The sequence below is a fragment of the Pinus tabuliformis genome, chromosome 2_2 (genome assembly GCF_031772625.1).
Source record: "Pinus tabuliformis cultivar Carrire ecotype Pingquan chromosome 2_2, CPIR1, whole genome shotgun sequence".
Classification (NCBI taxonomy): Eukaryota; Viridiplantae; Streptophyta; class Pinopsida; order Pinales; family Pinaceae; genus Pinus; species Pinus tabuliformis.
In genome coordinates this window covers 1,074,752,373-1,074,773,027 of record NC_142300.1, presented here as the reverse complement: position 1 = coordinate 1,074,773,027, position 20,655 = coordinate 1,074,752,373, and the positions used below count along the sequence as shown (strand labels likewise).

At 37.0% G+C, this 20,655-nt stretch overlaps 1 pseudogene; it reads left to right on the top strand.

Moving 5' to 3' along the window:
- The first annotated feature begins 6,692 nt into the window (after window positions 1-6,692).
- Window positions 6,693-20,655, top strand: part of LOC149197119 (ubiquitin carboxyl-terminal hydrolase 6-like) — a 181,098-nt pseudogene continuing 167,135 nt past the window's right edge.

Below are 20,655 nucleotides of genomic sequence, written 5' to 3'. Positions count from 1 at the left end.
AGTTTTGGAGAAGTTCGGAAATGGTTCAGCCCTAGCAGTAGCTTCTATCACTACTCTACCTATCCTTCAGAGGCAGTTCCCAGATCAGAGGGAGGTGAAGAAGAATCCCCTTCAGATTTTTTCCAAATATGAGAACATCAAAATAAATGTTGGTGAGAGTGTACAAGACTATTGTGTGATATTTAATGCAATATACAATGCTATCCCTACAAATATAAAACCACTAGATGGATTGGATTTGTTTAGGTTTCCAGATTGATTTGATGTCGATATGGCATATCAGTTGTGTGATGTGATCCTACAACTCTAGAAGACATGCAAAAGAATGTTGTGAGCGTAGAATGAACTTGCTGGCCAAAAGAGCAAGAATGAGATCAGAGAAAAGTGTGATCATGAAAGAAGAAGCATCTACTTCAAATGTAAAAATGGATACATTGATTCGAACAATGGAAAGGATGGTTGACCAGTTGTCCATCATAAACAAACCTGAACCAAAAATCCATAACCCAAAGCTTAGAGGGTAGCAGCAGCCCCAATTCTAAATCAAGCAAAGATAGAAGAAAGCATCAGAAAAAACTAGCACAACAACGACAATAGATCAGTACTCCGTTACAACAGAATTATGTTCAAGAAGTGGAAGAAGAAGAGGAGGAAGATCTGGTAATTGAAAAAAATCACTTCTTCACTACAGATGGTATGCCTATATTTCTGACCGAAGATGAGAAGTATGCAGAAAGTTCGGACATTCTAAAGGATGAGGACTACATCTTATAAGATGATGTTGTTTTGGAGACTGAATCTGATGATTATCAATGTGGTTATATGAATGCTTTGAGTGCATAGTAGAAACAATATTCTTTGAGGAGAAGATATGTATCGGTCAATCCTATTCAAAAGAGGAAGCATGTTCAATCAAAGAGTGATCTCTCAAACAATTAGAAAAAAGGAAAGGATCATGCTGATTAGAATCCTAGAAAGGTAAATCAACCATCAACAAGTACAACTGCAAAAGAGAAAGACAATCAGGAAAAGGATAGTGCAATGAAGGAGCAAACAGATAAGAGGGACATTGGTGTCAAAGAGGTAGAAAAAGTCACATATTTTAATTTAGAAAGTGAAATCGCTAAATTGAAAGTGTCCATTCCTTTGACTGAGCTTGTTAAAAATAGCCATTACAAACACCATGTATCTAGAATATTGCAAATTGATCCTTTGCCTGACATGGTGAATGTTGAGGATGATCATCCTGAACTAATTGTTGGTCCAGCTATAGAAGGTCACCTATAATATAGTGAGGTCCCTCCCTTTTATTTGAGTCTTAAACTACATGAGCATATTCTTCATAATGTTATGCTTGATTCCAGAGCTTCTCACAATTTGATGCCCAAGGCTATCATCGAAAAGTTCGGCCTAGATTGATCTGAATGGAAAATGGCATCAACCCATGGGAGTCATCCACCCATATTATTCATCGACCCATGGAATTTACCCATGGTATTGTAAATGGCATCCGCCCGTGTTATTGTAAAATCCACCCATGGTATTCATTCACCCATGGAATTGACCCGTGGTATTGTAACTGAAAAATACTATAAGTAACAAGTCACATTTTGTAAAAAGATAGATTGTCCACCACAATGTAACCTTTACAGTTCAGAGGCATGTAGCCACCACATCTCTTCTCAGAGATAAGCTACCATTGCCCTAGCTGGTTTATTTCCATTACTATTTTAAATAAAAGTTTCTTTGTGGTTTTGTTTATTGGGCATTCTCCTATTTTTCTTTTGGCAATTCAACTTTTTAGATCTTGGGGGTCTCTACCCCAAGATCCATTTCAATTTTTTAGATCTTGGGGGTCTCTCCCCCAAGATCCATTTCAATCTTTTAGATCTTGGGGGCCTCCCCCCAAGATCCGGATCAGTGGTATCAGAGCAGGTTATGATTCCATGGGAATGAGGGTTTGATGCATATTTCAGTTTCAAATTTTGCAGCAATATTCAACAAACTTCAGGCATGTACTACAACCTCCACAGAGCACTTTCTTGGGTCAAGCAGGAAGAATTTTTGTTTTCTCATTTTTTTGCAGGAATTTTTTTTTGGGCGGCGATTTTGTAGATTAGATCTGAAACATTTGGCACAACATTTACAAAAACAAATACAAGATCTGGATTCCTCTCGAAAAAGCACCCAATTTCAAAAAACAAATGGGTCGAATCGGAGTTCGGATGTGGGAGATATCGCCGATTTAAAATCAGCTATTTTATCAGAATTTTTGTGACAGCGGAACTGTTGCAGCACGAATCTGAGATCTCAAAAGTGTCCAGATAGGGATTTCCAACTCATGGGAAGATGCAAAATGATGATTCTGCTTCTAAAAATAGGTTATAATAAATATTCTGAGTTATATCGGCTGAGTTATGTCCATTTTGATTCTGGAGCAGCATTCGGAGTGGGTTTCCATTGGAGAAGTGCCCTCCCACCCCACTTTAGTAGGCACCTGCTTCACATTCATCAGTTTCAACATAGCAGCATTCGGCTTGGGTTATTTGGAGACGTGCCCTCCCACCCCAGGCTATGTAGGCACCTGCTACTTCATCAACAACCAACATCATGGTTATGGGTCATCCACAAACCCACACTTCATCGAAGTCCATTTGCTAGGCTGCACACTGTCATCATCACAGTTGGTCACAAGCATTACAGGGTATCTCTATCCTCGGATCTTCGTTTATCATGGTTATGGGTTAACCACATAAAACCCTTATCTTCAATGGTTCTTCATATTCAACAAAGGCTTCACAGGAGGGAACTTTACGCAATGGGGACCATTGCTTCTTAAGGAGGGAGGAATGACCCGAATGGAAAATGGCATCAACCCATGGGACTCATCCACCCATATTATTCATCGACCCATGGAATTTACCCATGGTATTGTAAATGGCATCCGCCTGTGTTATTGTAAAATCCACCCATGGTATTCATTCACCCATGGAATTGACCCGTGGCATTGTAACTGAAAAATACTATAAGTAACAAGCCACATTTTGTAAAAAGATAGATTGTCCACCACAATGTAGCCTTTACAGTTCAGAGGCATGTAGCTACCACATCTCTTCTCAGAGATAAGCTACCATTGCCCTAGCTGGTTTATTTCCATTACTATTTTAAATAAAATTTTCTTTGTGGTTTTGTTTATTGGGCATTCTCCTATTTTTCTTTTGGCAATTCAACTTTTTAGATCTTGGGGGTCTCTACCCCAAGATCCATTTCAATTTTTCAGATCTTTGGGGGAGGCCCCCAAGATCTAAAAGATCCCCCAAGATCCGAAAAATTGAAATGGATCTTGGGGTAGAGACCCCCAAGATCTAAAAAGTTGAATTGCCAAAAGAAAAATAGGAGAATGCCCAATAAACAAAACCACAAAGAAACTTTTATTTAAAATAGTAATGGAAATAAACCAGCTAGGGCAATGGTAGCTTATCTCTGAGAAGAGATGTGGTGGCTACATGCCTCTGACTGTAAAGGCTGCATTGTGGTGGACAATCTATCTTTTTACAAAATGTGACTTGTTACTTATAGTATTTTTCAGTTACAATACCACGGGTCAATTCCATGGGTGAATGAATACCATGGGTGGATTTTACAATAACACGGGCGGATGCCATTTACAATACCATGGGTAAATTCCATGGGTCGATGAATAATATGGGTGGATGAGTCCCATGGGTTGATGCCATTTTCCATTCGGATCATAGATATCACTTGACAATATCATGATTTGTATTCATTTGATTCTGGTAGAGTTCGTTGCATTGGTCTCATCAAAGATTTAGTGGGTTCTTTAGATCAAATCCCAGCAAAGAATGTTTTGATGGACATGGTAGTAGCTGATATACCACCTTGATTTGGTATGATGTTGTCTAGATTGTGGGGAGCCAAACTCAATGGCACTTTCCAACTTGACTTCTCTTATGCTAAAATCCATGTTTTCAGTCAATTGAGGAAGTTTGACTGGGAAAAGAAGATGAAATATATGATCGCCAGTAAAGAGAAGACCATTAATCATTCGATAAATGTTGTACATATAGATTTAGAGTCTTTTGTTTTGTACACTAATAGTGGATTGAATGATGTAGATATTCAGCTCATAGAAGTAGATGATGTACCAGAAATTTCCAAAGGTTTTAGAGCAATTTTTAATCAAGCAAAGAAAAAAGTGGCAATTCCTTCTGAGCAACCTCCACAGGAGCAGAAAGCCAATGAAGAACAGAAAAATGAAGCAACCAACATAGGTAAGATTGAAACAAAAGAAGTATTCCAACATCTGGAAGATGAATACAACCTTTGGATCATGGACTTCGATGGTGCTTTGGGTAAGGATGGTGCGGGTATTGGAATTTGGATTTGAAGTCCTGTTTTTTATCCAGACAAAGTTCCAAGTAATGTTAGAGTGTGTTCTTATAAATTAGCTTTTGATTACTCTAACAATGAAGCAGAGTATGAGGCATAGATTATAGGTCTAAATATTTTGAAGAAGCTGGGTGTGAAAAGGATTTCTGTTTATAGTGATTCAAAGCTAGTGATTAAATAATTCAAAGGAGAATATCAAGCAAAGCATCTGCGGATGAGAGGTGCTTTGGGTAAGAATGGTGCGGGTATTGGAATTTGGATTTGAAGTCCTGTTTTTTAGCCAGACAAAGTTCCCAGTAATTTTAGAGTGTGTTCTTATAAATTAGATTTTGATTACTCTAACAATGAAGCAGAGTATGAGGCATTGATTATAGGTCTAAATATTTTGAAGAAGCTGGGTGTGAAAAGGATTTCCGTTTATGGTGATTCAAAGCTAGTGATTAAATAAGTCAAAGGAGAATATCAAGCAAAGCATCTACGAATGAGAGCTTGTAGGAATGCAGTCTTGGATATCTTGAAGATGTTTCCAAAATACACATTGATAGCAGTGCCGAGAAGTCAAAACATCATTGCCGATTCACTTGATACATCAGTGAGCAATCTGAAAATTCCAATGATTTCTAGCAATAAATTTGAAATTCATGTCAAACATAGGCATATTGTTCCCGATATTGGCAAGCTTTCTGGGATGACAATGAAATTAATTCCTTTTTTCAGAATGAAGGGAAGTTTAAGGATGCTTTCATTGATGATGTTTGTGATTCTGATGAACGAGACATTGAGGTAAATTAGATGGACATTTTACATCTGAAGGATAATGTTATCCCTAGAGGTCTTATACCTTTAGAGGAGTTGTTTGATCAAGATGATGTGGTGAGAAAACCAACATTGGTTCCTACTGACAAAGGAGTTGAAGATGTAAACATTGGGACAGTGGACCGGCCCAAGCTTGTTAAGTTATCAAAAACATTATCTCCCCAGTCAAAGGCTAAGTATGTTAAGTTGCTTTCTGAATTTTATAATTTTTTTGAATGTGATTACTTAGACTTGAAAGTGTATGACAAGAACGTCATTCAACACACCATTCCTATCAAGCTGGATCAAAAAAACTTTAGACAAAAGTTGACGAGGTTCAACTAAAAGCTATTGCCATCCATCGAGAAAGAGGTAAATAGATTGTTTAGAGCTAGTATCATTGTTCCAATTATATTCTCTGATTGAGTTTCAAATTTGGTCTCAGTATGAAAAAAGACCGAAGAGATAAGGTTGTGCATTGATTTCCAAAACCTAAATAAAGTATCCGTGAAAGATAATTATCCTCTTCTTGAGATGGACCACATTCTGCAAAGAGTAGTTGGAGCATCATGGATGTCACTGCTAGATGGCTACTTAGGTTACAATCATATTTTAGTGCACAAAAAAGACTAAGACAAAGCTGCCTTCACAACACCATGGGGGATCTTTCAGTATGCCAAGATGTCATTTGGGCTGAAGAATGCCAGGGCCACTTTTCAGTGAGACATGGATATAGCTTCTGCTAACGAGAAGGATGTTTTCTTAGTGGTTTACTAAGATGACCTCATAGTATTTTCTGGTTCTGATGATGAAAATTTACACCACTTGAGGATTGTTTATCAGAAATACAGGGAGTACGATATTTCTTTAAATCCAAAGAAGAGTATTTTTTTCCATGGAGGAAGGTAAGCTCCTTGGTCATATCATTTCCAAAGATGGTATTCGTATTGATCCTTCTGGGGTGGAGGTAATTTAGCAAATAGACTTTTCACGCAATAAAGAGATCCAAACCTTCAACGGTAACATGAACTTCTTACACAGATTTATACCAAATTTGGCTGAGCATTTGCGTGAGTTAATTAATTTGTTGAAGAAGGATAGCACTGTGAAATGAAACGAGGATGCCATGAAATATTTCAACTTGGTAAAGCTTGCTTTGGCCACATCTCTTTTTTTTTATCAGTCCCGATTATACTCATGATTTTATTATATTTTCATTTGCGTCTAAACACACTTTCGCTGCGGTGTTGAAGCAAAAGAAGGATCAGGTGGAGTAGACCATTGCATTTTTCAGTCGGACTATCATAGATGCTACTCTTCGCTATAACATCATTGAGAAACAAGCTTTGGCTCTAATAAAAGAATTGAAGGATTTTCGAGCTTACATTCTACATTCACATACCATAGCATATGTTCCCAACGCCGATGTCAAAGATGTCCTCATGCAAACTTATCTGGAAGGGAGAAGAGATAAGTGGATAGCAGCGATGTTAGAGTATTATATTGAGATTAAGCCCACGAAACTGATCAAAGGTCAAGGCTTGGCAAAACTCATGTCTGAGTCGAATCTCCATGCTCTGGACATAAACATTATTGCAACAATATTAGATGATGAAGATGGTGGTACACTCATTCAGGTATTAGAGATGTTTCTCAACTCACCTTGGTATTCCGATATGGTAATATGTTCTTGGGCATCTTTCTCCTCCTCCTAGAATGTCAAAAAGTAAAGGTAGATCACTAAAACTGAAGTCTGCAAAATTTTGCATTTTAAACAGTGTTCTCTATTGGAAAGATCCGGGAGGGGTTCTTCTTAATTGTTTCGTTGAAAATGAAGCTCAGCAGGTAATAAATGATTTTCATAGAGGATATTGTGGGGGTCACTTCTTTTGGAAAACAACATCTAATAAAATCTTGAGAGCAAGGTATTATTGGCCATCTTTATTTTCATATTTATATAAGACAATCATGAGCTGCCATGAATGTTAAGTTTTTTAAGGAAAAAGGAGGTTGTTTCCTCTTCCTTTGAAGCCAGTTGTAGTTAATGCGCCTTTCCAGCAGTGGGAGCTTGATTTCATAGGAAAAATTCATCCTACATCATCAACACAACACAGAAGTATTTTGACAGCTACCGATTACTTCACCGAATGGATAGAAGCCATTCCAACAAGGCAAGCTACAGACACAGTAATTATTCAGTTTTTAGAGTCCAATATCTTGTCTCATTTTGGTTGCCCTCACAAGATTGTTACAGATAATGCAGCAACATTTAAGTCGAAAAAAATGGTTGAATTTTGCAACAAATACAACATCACATTGGGTCATTCCACGACATTCTATCCGCAGGGCAATGGACTAGTTGAGTCTTCACATAAATCCTTGGTAAACATTATTAAGAAGATGTTGGAGGCAAACAAAAAGAATTGGCATCGAAAGCTTGTCAATGCTTTGTGGGCTAACAGAGCAAGCACTAAGAAATCAATAGGTATGTCACCTTTTGAATTGGTTCATGGTATTGATACGGTGTTTCCTACATCCCTTGCAACCCCAGTCATGAGATCATTGCAAGAATCCGGTAATGAAGAAGATGATATTCAGCGCCAGATCAATCAAATGATTCACTTTCAACCAACAAGGGAAAAGGTTTCTACAAATACTTTCTAACTGCAAGAGAAGATAAAGAAAATTTATGGCAGCAAGACCAAGGCAAAAAAATTTTAGTTGGAAGATGTAGTGTTGCGATGGGATGCATGAAATGAAGAAAAATGGAAACATGGTAATTTGACAATCTATGGAAAGGACCTTATAAAATCACAGCTTATCGAGGACAAAATGTTTTTTTATTAAAGGAAATGGATGGTGAAGAATGCTCAGGAGGACTAGTGAATGGTAGGCTTGTCAAATACTATTATTTCTAATGCAACTTGTTGAGGTTGTTTCACTGTCATTGTATATACTAGTTTACCTTCCTTGCAAGATTTGAAGTACAATTTCATTTGAGCTTGGGGGCCAAAGTGAAGGCTATAAAGCTTAAATGCTTTGTGTTGTTTTTAGTTGGTTTTTGAGTTAGTCTAGAGGCAGTTTTGAGTTAGTTTTCAGTTTGTATCGAGTCATTCCTCAAAAATTTCAAAAAGTTTTCATTCTTTCATTTGTTTGACCATATTGGCCCAATTAACTAGGCACTTGGTCTACGGTGTTCTTGACACCTCCAAGGAGCTTCCATCCCCAATAAGGCCAATGTTAGTGTTAGTATATGCATACCTCCATTAGGGATCAAATCTACTCTTTTCATTTTCATTTTAGGTGTCTGATACTAAATATTTGATCATTCCACTAGGTCATGCCAAAATGGTCCACTGATGGTTGTCTTCTTCTCATAAAATCAAATTTTGCCTCATGAGGTACATTTGATGACCCATCTCCATGTTGCATTCAGTTATGGTTTTAGTTATGTTATTTTTAGAGTCAAGGCAATGATGTTTCCATTAGGTTTTAGGGTTCATTTCCAAGATCAAAAGCATAGTTTCAGTGTAAATAAAAGGGTAGCAAAGGTATTAGGAAGACCAATAAACAAAGAGTGATTGGTAGCAAGTCATGGTTATTGTACAAATTTTTTATTTTACTAATGTAATTTTCATCTCAAAAACATGTTTTTGTGGTGAAAACAGAGTATTGTAGTTTGTTCATAATTTTTTGATGTAATTTAAGTCATTTTATGTAATAAGTGTTCCCATAAGCTTCCCAAGCATTTCTCCTTGCTGCAAGAAATGAGCCATTGAGGAAATCAGCTCAATCAAAATATCATCCACGTAAAAAGAGACAAAGAAAGAAAAGCATTAAACAAATATTTGAAGACAAGTAAAAGTTCCAAACAAATATTATAAAGTGGGTTTTTTCTAAGGAAAAATTAAAATCATCCTCTATATAAGATTTCAAAATCATTTGTCAAACTTCATCGTGCTCATTTGACAAAGAGAGAAAAAGGGAGTTACAATGAATCAGTGGCCAAAGAAACCTTGGGCGTTGTGCATAGAGCAAGGAGCCTTGCGCACAGGGAAAAGTGGTTTGAGCATTGTGCATAGAGTAGGGAGCATTGCGCATACAACCAGAGAGCTACACATAGACCCTGTGTGCCAGCGTATTTTTGCACAATGCTACACATACAACAGGACGATGCGCACCTGCACAAGGCTTTGCACATAAGGCCAGCAAACACCAAAAATACCCTAAAAACTATCTAAATCACTCCTTTTCCTATCTAGAGCCTCTAAGAAAATAAGTACACTCCTTAAACCATCCTCCCAACCCTTTTTTCACGATTTTTGAGTTTGTTTTCTATTTAATTTTTAGACTGTAAGTTGTCTAAAAACCCTTCGTGCTTACCATTTTCCTTCATTCCCACATCTTGTCATCATATCCCTCATTCCCACATCTTGTTGTCATATCCCTAAATATCATCCCTATTCCCTATTTCCTACTATAAAATACACTTATCCCCTATACCCTAATCCCCCAAACCAAATCCCTAAACCCCTACTTACAAAACAATCCATACTAAAAGAAAACACCCCCCTTTCTCACTCTCACATCATACATATCTCATCCTACATCACACAAACTCCTCCCCCATTCCCCTATCCCTATTCACCATAATTCACTTCTTGATTACCTTCTCTAGGGCTTCTAAAGCTTCAAGCTCAAAAACATGGATAAAGAGGATAAAAATTATGAGGAGGAGGAGAATAGTGGCAGTGAAAGCATGGAAGATGAAACTTAACATCAAAGAAAATGACATAAGGGAGGCAGAATTATCAAAGAGGAACCATCAAACATCAGAGTGTTAGAGGCTTCCCGTATGACTGTCTCTTGTTTCAGGAATCTGGGATGTTATGAGTTTTGTGAGCAGCTACAAAGAGGTCCACATCATCCTGAGCTTACTAGATTTTATGTAGCCAATCTTTGTGATAACAAGGTAAATCTTGTCGGGGTAACATTTATAGTTTCCTCCATCATTGTTGATGCTACAAGGATTCTGAATGTGGGGGAAAGATGGTATAAAGCACAAGATTTGGGTGAGCACTACTATGAGCCATACATCAAATCTAGGTACAACAATGCAAAGCAAAGGACCTTTCCTTTCAAGTTCTTTCATGACAAGTATGCCCCTATGATGAGGATCATTATGAAGTATTTTACATGTGAGGATAGATTTTCTAGATTATACACCTATCATGTTAGGATTCTTATGCACTTCACAAGAGTGAAAATGATGAACATCCCGTACTTTTTATTCAGTAGCATTGAGAAGATGGCCTACATTGTAAAGAAAAGGCCATACCCCCAGCATACGAATAGTATTTATCACTATTCCTTGATTAAGATTATTGTGATACATTAACTCAACCTCCTCAACATCTCCTGGGATACATTTATTGCCAATGACATCTTCGATGGTCCTCAGATTCCTCCACCGGTGCCTCAAGAAGCAGAAAGGCCTTCCAGCAGTGCCAAAGTAAATAAAAGTAAGAAGGCTAAAGATAATATAGTTGTTGAGAAGACAAAAACCTACAAGACATATTAGAGAGGGCCTAGAAAGTTGTTTGCAGCAAATAAGAAAGTGTTTACTCCACCTGATGTGGAAGGGGCCTTTCCTTCTTCATCAACTAATAAGAAAATGCTCTATCCACAAATTGTGGAAGGGGCTTTGCCTTCTTCATCAAAAAAATAGGTACAACAGGTGTAGGAGTTGCACAAAGGGAAGGGAAAGATGCTTGATGAAAGCCTCAATGATGAAGAGGAAAGGGAATTTGATTTGATGGAACATGTTGAAACAGAACAGCCACACATTCATCATGGCATTGAGATAGTCAACTTGGAGGCTCAAGATGACGCGACAAATAAAAATATAATCATAAAGGAAAAAGATGCACAAATCCAAGCATTGTTGGACAAGTTGGAAAGAGTTAAGTATGTCATGTCATACCTTGAGAAAGAGAACAAGCAGCTAAGTGACAAATAGGTACTCATGGATCTGGAACTTCTCAAGGCAAAGAGGCAAGGTGACAAAGGAAAATCAGTAATGTAAGAGGAAGAAACCCCAGCCACTTTGACTACAGAACAAAATCTTGAAAAGGAGATTGAAGAGGATAGAGAAATATGGCTTCACAGGGTCAATTTTCATTTGGAGAAGCTACTACAAAGGGCCAACAGGGGCAATCAAATCATCAGGCACATGCCTCACAATTACAGGACCCGGAACAAGATTTGTAACATAAGAGTCAAGCGAATGAAGACAAGGCAAAAACAAGCCCTCAAAGGAGAAAATGAGGGTAATAGGCTTAGGTTTCTTGCTGAAGCTTCCTTGGCTGACTTAGACACTTGATGGTAGTGCTATCCACCAATTTTGAGTAAGTTTTGAGAGTATTTGCATTTTTGAAGAATTCAGCAGTTTTTGACGTAGAAAAATTAGCTCCATGCACAGTGCCACTAGCACTGTGCTTTTTCTAGGGACATCCATTGAGGAAATTGTCAAAATTTTTGAATTCAAAATGATGAGTACATGCACCTTGTGAATTTACTAATATTTTGGAGCAAAACTAGTCAGCCAAAAGGTCAAAAAACACCTAAAAAATGACATTTATGCCCTCTTTTTGACCATGGTGTTGTGCATAGAATCAGTCTTGGGAGAATTAGTTTTTGAGAGGAAAAATCAACTCCAAATGGGAAACTAAAGGAATGTTTTGAAGGTAGATAGGAAAGGCTTTCCAATGCGCTATCATGAGCTCAATTTGGACACCGAGAAGGCCTCCAAAACGGCCTTGCAAAAAGTGTTGCGCATAGCCTTCTAGCGCTATGCATAGGACAATTTTATGTTGATTTCTCACTTTACTATGCCATGACTGTAATTTTTGGGTTTTCTCTCATGGATGATGTTTTTACTGATGCAAATGGTGACTAGGAATTTCAATAGGATGGATATTAGTTACTAGAGGGTAGATTCATTGGATCAAAAGTTATCTTGAGGACAAATGAATCAGTTTCCTTCGTTTAGAGGCAAGTTGTTAGGATTGCCTAGATTCCAGTTTCTTGTTCAACTTTCGATGGATTAAGTTCCTCATCTAAGGGATTTTACCCTTGAGGATGGGAGGAGGTTGATTTTATGTCTATCTTTCTCATTGTAAAGGGTTGGACTCAATGGGATGCTTAGGTTTTGATAGGCATCATTTTGTACTAGTTACAACAAGATATTAATGAAAAATTGCAGATATTTCTTTGGGATCCATGTGCTATGATGCTCAGTTCAGTTCTTCTTATGTCTTCATGTGTTAAAATGTATTTTTGACTCCCTTTCATCATTTCATACTCTTTATGTGAATGTATACAAGTCTGAAAGGAAGAATCCATAACTTTTATGCTATGTTTTGGGTAAACATTTCACAATCTGTGTTTTCTTCAGTTTAGGAAGAATCCATGAGGTTTACATGCTCTTCCTAGCTCCTCACCTGTCTTTTCACCTCATCCATCAAACCCTAAGGTTCTGATCATTGTGCCTACCTTGCCCCATCGAACACCCTATAGTTTTGACCTAATTTCCTTGCCCTAACTGTTTGGCTCCTCCTGATCCAGCAAAACCCTTCAAAATCAAATCAAACCTTGTGCTACTATACCTAGCCTAATATCAGTTTCTAGATCCAGTCAATTTGGCTGAGATCCTTATGGAGAGAGCCCTCTCTTGGCCTAGTAGGGCTAGCTACATGGCTAAGTGTGGTTTATGGTTACCTTGACATTGCCTTCCTTCAGCTTGAGGTTTAATCCAGGTGATAACATAGTGGCGACCATACTATGGAATGAAATATCAGAAGTTAATCACCCCAGTAAGATGTTTTATTTGAATTCTTAAGCTTCTGGAAGATATGTTTTAGAATTTAATCGTAGGCTGAATTGGAAAGTTGTAAAGAAATATCTTAAATTTCAAAATTAGACATACTGGCTTCCCAAAAGTACACTAGATCCAATCCATATCTCAATCCTCCTACCATTGTTAGTGATCCTCATAAAATTGAGTGAAAATCTAAGAAATTTGTAGAGAAATCTAGTTTAGTCGGAGAACAATCAAGTGAGGATTTCATTCCTCGAGCTAATTCACTCCTGGGAAGATTAGACACTTTGTAAGACATTGAGTTTGATATTAATTTTTAGCAAATATTATTTCGTAGTAAATATTTAAGTTGGATTAATCAGACAGTTTTTGATTCCTCTATATCTCTTCATAACCTCGTTGAAGACTTGTTTTCACACAATAAATCAGGGTCACATCTTATTCACACTATTGATCATTTGCAGAACCTCTCTTCAAACTTAAACACTTGGGTGAAAAATAAGATTCATAGGCCATCTTTCGATTTTTGAAATACTTCCATTGCATCTACTACCACTCAAACTATCTGTCATCCTCCGCATTCTTCTTCACAGATTGTTCACACCATTCAAAACTATCATTAATACCCCTTTGATTATACAATATATCCCAATCCTTGTTTTAAATCCACCACCTCCCCCACCTCCAATTATACCTACCTGATATGCACCCTTTGCTTTTCCTAAAAATCCTAGTGCCATGCCCCCTGATTATCAAAACCAAAATACCTTTCTTCGATGGCACCCAAACTATTATAGCTCAATAGTGCGTAGATAAGATGAAAGATTTCTTTGACCTCCATGAAGTTGAAATTGAAGATGTGATGATGAGGCTCTTTGTACAAAGTTTTGGAGGAGAAGTTCGGAAATGGTTCAGAGCCCTAGCAATAGCTTCTATCACTACTCTATTTGTCCTTCAGAGGTAGTTCCTAGATCGATGGGAGGTGAAGAAGAATCCCCTTCAGATTTTGTCCAAATATGAGAACATCAAAAGAAATGTTGGCGAAAGTGTACAAGAATATTGTTTGAGATTTAATGCAATATACAATGCTATCCTTGCAAATATCAAACCACCAGAGGGATTGACTTTTCTTATGTTTCCAGATGGATTTGATGCCGATATGGCATATTAGATGCATGAACATGACCCTACAACTCTAGAAGACATGCAAAATAATGATGTGATAGTAGAAGCGAATGTATTGGCCAAAAGAACAAGACTGAGATCAGAGAACAGAGTGATCGTGAAAGAAGAAGCTTCTAATTTAGATGTAAAAATGGATACATTGATTCGAACGATGGAAAGGATGGTCGACTGTTTTTCCGTCACAGACAAACCTGAACCACAGATCTAGAACACAAACTTTAGAGGGTAGCAATAGCCCATATTCTGAATCAAGAAAAGACAACAAAAATCACCGGAACAAAATGCCCAACAACAACAATAGATCAGAACTCCATTACAATAGAATTATGTTCAAGGAGTGGAAGAAGAAGAGGAGGAATATCTAGTAATTGAAACAAATAATTTCTTCACTGTAGATGGTATGCCTATATTTCTAACTGAAGATGAGGAGTATGCATAAAGTTTCAACATTCTAAAGGATGAGGAATACATCTTAGAAAATGATGTTGTTTTGGAGATCGAATCTAATGATTATCAGCGTGGTTATATGAATTCTTTGAGCACACAGTAGAAACAATATTCTTTAAGGAGCAGAGATGTATCGATCAGTCCTATTCAAAAGAGGAAGGATGTTCAGTCAAAGAATGATCTCTCAAACAATTAGAAAAAAGGAAAGTAGCATGTCGATCCGAATCCTAGCAAGGTAAATCAGCCATCAACAAGTACAACTGCAAAAGAGAAAGACAATCAGAAAAAGGATAGTTGAATGAAGGAGCAAACAAATAAGAGGGACATCGGTGTCAAAGAGGTAGAAAAAGTCACATTTTTTAATTTAGAAAGTGAAATTCCTAAATTGAAAGTGTCCATTCCTTTGACCGAGCTTATTAAAAATAGCCATTACAAACACCATGTGTCTAGAATATTGCAAATTGATCCTTTGTCTGACATGGTGAATGTCGACGATGATCATCTTGAACTTATTTTTGGTCCAGCTATAAGAGATCAGCTAGAAGATCACGAGGTCCCTCCCTTTTATTTGAGTTTTAGACTGCATGAGTATATTCTTCATAATGTTATGCTTGATTCTGAAGCTTCTCACAATTTGATGCCCAAAGCTATCATGGAAAAGTTGGGCCTCGATATCACTCGACAATATCATGATTTGTATTCATTTGATTCTGGTAGAGTTCATTGCATTGGTCTCATCAAAGATTTAGCAGTTTCTTTAGATCAAATCCCAGCCAAGAATGTTTTTATGGACGTGGTAGTAGCTGATATAGCACCTTGATTTGGTATGTTGTTGTCTAGATCGTGGGGACCCAAACTCAAAGGAACTTTCCAACTTGACTTCTCTTATGCTACAATCCCTATTTTCGATCAATTGACGAATTTGTACCAGGAAAAGAAGATGAAAAGTATGATCACTAGTAAAGAGAATCCCATCAATCATCTGATAAATGTTGTACATATAGATTTACAGTATTTTTTTTTGTACACTATTAGTGGATTGAATGATGTAGATATTTAGCTCGTAGAAGTAGATGATGTACCAGAAATTTTCGAAGGTTTTAGAGAAGTTCTTAATCGAGAAAAGAAAAAAGTGGCAATTCCTTCTGAGCAACCTCCACAGGAGTACAAAGTCAGTGAAGAATAGAAAAAAGAAGCAACCAACAAAGCTAAGATTGGAAAAAAAAAAAATATTTCCAACATTTGGAAGACGAAGAGAGCCTTCGGAGCATGGACTTCAATGGTGCTTTGGGTAAGGATGGTGTGGGTATTGAAATTTGGATTCGAAGTCCTGTTTTTCAGCCAGATAAAGTTCCAAGTAATGTTAGAGTGTGTTGTTATAAATTAGCTTTTGATTGATCTAAAAATGAAGCGAAGTACGAGGCATTGATTATAGGTCTAAATATTTTCAAGAAGCTAGGTGTGAAAAGAATTTCTGTTTATGGTGATTCAAATCTATTGATTAAACAATTCAAAGGAGAATATCAAGCGAAGCATCCGTGGATTAGAGCTTATAGAAATGTAGTCTTGGATATCTTTAATATGTTTCCATACTACACATTGACAGCAATGCCGAGAAGTCAAAACATCATTGCTGATTTACTCGCTACAGCAGCGAGAAATCTGAAAATTCCAATGAATTCTAGCAATAAATTTTTAATTCATGTCAAACATAGGCCTGCTATTCCTAATAATTTGAGATCTTGACAATTGTTCTAGGGTGACAATGAAATTAATTCCTTTTTGCAGAATGAAAGGAAGTTTAAGGATGCTTTCATTGGTGATGTTTTTGATTTTGATGAACAAGACATTGAGGTAAATCAGATGGATGTTTTATAGCTAAAGGATAAGGTTATCCCAGAGGTCTTATTCCTTTAGAGGAGTTGTTTGATCAAGATGATGTGGTAAGAAAACAAACATTGGTTCCTACTGACAAAGGAGTTGAAGATGTAAACATTGGGACAACGGATCAGCCCAAGGTTGTTAAGTTATCAAAAACATTATCTCCCCAGTCAAAGGCTAAGTATGTTAAGTTTCTTTCTATATTTTATAATGTTTTTGCGTGGGATTACTCAGATTTGAAAGTGTATGACAAGAACATCATTCAGCACACCATTCCTATCAAGCCATATCAAAAACACTTTAGACAAAAGTTGAGGAGGATCAACCCAAAGTTGTTGCCATCCATCGAGAAAGTGGTAAATAGATTGTTTAGAGTTGGTATCATTGTTCCAATTAGATTCTCTGATTGGGTTTCAAATTTGGTCCTGGCACAAAAAAGGACTAGAGAGATAAGGTTGTGCATTGATTTACGGAAACTAAATAAAGTATACGTGAAAGATAATTATCCTCTTCCTAAGATGGACCATATTCTACAAATAGTAGTTGGAGCATCAGGAATGCCACTGTTAGATGGCTAATCAGGTTACAATTAGATTTTGGTGCACAAAAAAGACGAAGACAAAGTTGCCTTCACAACACCATGGGGGACTTTTCAGTATGCCAAGATGCCATTTGGGCTGAAGAATGGCGGGGCCAAATTTTAGTGGGCCATGGATATAGCTTTCACTAATGAGAAGGATGATTTATTAATGGTTTACTTAGATGACTTGACAGTATTTTTTGGTTCTGATGATGACCATTTACACCACCTGAGGATTGTTTTTCATAAATGCAAGGAGTTCAGGATTTCTTTAAATCCAAAGAAGAGTATTTTTTCCATGGAGGAAGGTAAGATCCTTGGTCATATATTTTCAAAAGATGGTATTAATATTGATCCTTCTAGGGTGGATGCAATTCAGCAAATAGACTTTCTCCGCAATAAAAAGGAAATCCGAGCCTTTAACGGTAAGATGAACTTCTTACACAGATTTATACCAAATTTGGCTGAGCATTTACGTGAGTTAATTAATATGTTGAATAAGGACAACACTATGAAATGGAATGAGGATTCCATGAAAACTTTCAACTTGGTAAAGCTTGCTTTGACCACAACCCCTATTTTGATCAATCCTGATTATACTCATGATTTTATTATAGTTTCACTTGCATCTGAGCACACTTGGGCTGCGATGTTGATGCAAAAGAAGGATCAGGTGGAGTAGCCCATTGCATTTTTCAATTGGAATATCAGAGATGTTTCTCTTCACTATAACATCATTGAGAAACAATCTTTGGCTCTTATAAAGGCATTGAAGGATTTTTGAGTTTACATTCTGCATTCGCATGCCATAGCATATGTCCCCAATGCCGCTGTTAAATATGTCCTCATGAAAACTGATCTGGAAGGAGGAAGAGGTAAGTGGATACCAGTGATGTTAGAGTATGATATTGAGATTAAGCCCATGAAACTAATCAAAGGTTAAGCCTTGGAAAAACTCATGGTTGAGTCAAATCTTCATGCTCTGGACATAAATCTTATTGCAGCAATGTTAGATGATGAAGATGGTGGCACACTCATTCAAGTATCAGAGATGTTTCTCAACTAACCTTGGTATTCCAATATAGTATATGTTCTTCAACATCTTTTTCCTCCTCCTGGAATGTCAAAAAGTAAAGGTAGATCACTAAAATTGAAGTCTACAAAATTTTTCATTTTAGATAGTTCTCTCTATTAGAAAGATCTGGGAGGGGTTCTTCTTAATTATTTGGTTGAAAATGAATCTCAACAGGTAATAAATGATTTTCCTAGAGGAGATTGTGGGGGTCACTTGTTTTGTAAAAAATAGCTAATAAAATCTTGAGAGTAAGGTATTATTGGCCATCTTTATTTTCAGATTTATATAAGACAATCATGAGCAGCCACAAATGTCAAGTTTTTCAAGGAAAAAGGAAGCTTCTTCCTCGTCCTTTGAATCCAGTCGTAGTTAGTATGCCTTTCCAACAGTGGGGGCTTGATTTCATAGGATAAATTCATCCTACATCATTAGCACAACACAGATGGATTTTGACAGCTACCGATTACTTCACCAAATGGATCGAAGCCATTCCGAGAAGGCAAGCTACAAACATGGTAATTATTTAGTTTTTAGAGTCCAATATCTTGTCTCATTTTGGTTTCCCTCACAATATTATTACAGATAATGAAACAGTGTTTAAGTCGAAGAAAATGGTTGAATTTTGCAACAAATACAACATCACATTGGGTCATTCCATGGCATACTATCCGTAGGGAAATGGACTAGCTGTGTCTTCAATAAATCCTTGGCAAAAATTATTAAGAAGATATTGAAGGCAAACAAAAAGAATTGGCATCAAAAGCTTGTCAATGCTTTGTGGGCCGACAGAGTGAGCAGTAAGAAATCAATGGGTATGTCACCTTTTGAATTGGTTAATGGTACTGATATGGCGTTTCCTACATCCCTTGTAGTCCCGGTCATGAGATTATTGCAAGAAGTGGGAAGTGAAGAAGATGATATTCAACGCCTAGTCAATCAAATGATTCACCTTCAACAAATAAGGGAAGAGGTTTCTCAAAATACTTTCCAGCTGCAAGAGAAGATAAAGAAAATTTATGACCACAAGACCAAGGCAGAAAAGTTTCAGCTGGAAGATGTAGCATTACAATGGGATGCATGAAATGAAGAAAAAGGGAAACATGGTAAGCTTGACAATCTGTGGAAAGGACCTTATAATATCTCAACCTATCAAGGATAGAATGCTTTTCTATTAAAGGAAATGGATGGTCAAGAATGCTCAGGAGGACCAGTGAATGGTAGGCTCCTGAAACACTATTATTTCTGAAGTAGCTTGCTAAAGTTGTTTCACTGTCATTGTATATACCACTTTACTTTCCTTGCAATATTTGAAGTACAATGTCATTTGAGCTTGGGGCCCGAAGTGAAAGCTATAAAGCTTAAATGCTTTGTGCTATTTTTAATTGGTTTTTTAGTCAGTCTAGAGTCGGTTCTGAGTTAGTTTTTAGTTTGTATCAAGTCATTTTTTTAAAATTTCAAAAAGTTTTAAATATTTCATTTTTTTTACCATATTGGCCCAGTTAGCTAGGCACTTGGTGTACGGTGTTCTTGACACCTCCAAGGAGCTGCCATCCCCAATAAGGCCAATGTTAGTGTCAATGTATGCATACTTCCATAAGGGATCAAATCTTCTCTTTGAATTTTCATTTTAGGTGTCTCATACTGAAGTTTTTATCATTCCACTAGGTCATGCCAAAATGGTCCACTCATGGTTGTCTTCATCTCAGAAAATCAAATTTTCCCTCATGAGGTACATTTTTTGACCCATCTTCATGTTGTATTCATTTATGGTTTCAGCTCTGTTATTTTTAGAGTCAAGGCAGTGATGTTTCCATTAGGTCTTAGGGTTCATTTCCAAGGTCAAAAGCATAGTTTCAGTGTAAATAAAGGGCAACAAAGGTATGAGGAAGACCGATAAAAAAAGAGTGATTGGTAGCAAGTCATGGTTATTGTACAAAGTTCTTATTTTAATAATGTAATTTTCATCTCAAAAACATGTTTTTGAGATGAAAACAGAGTATTTTAGTTTGTTCATATTTTTTTTATGTAATTCAAGTCATTTTATGTAATAAGTGTTCCCATAAGCTGCCCAAGCATTTCTCCTTGCTGCAAGAAATGAGCCATTGAAGAAATCAGCTCAATCAAAGCATCATCCACCTGAAAAGAGACAAAGAAAGAAAAGCATTAAACAGAGATTTGAAGACAAAGTAAAAGTTCCAAACAAACATTATAAAGTGGGTTTTTTCTAAGGAAAAATCAAAATCATCCTCTATATAAGATTTCAAAATCATTTTTCAAACTTCATCATGCTCATTTGATAAAGAGAGAAAAAGGGAGTTGCAGTGAATTGGTGGCCAAAGAAACCTTGGGCGCTGCACATAGAGCAAGGAGCATTGCGCATAGGGCAAAGTGGTCGGGTGTTGT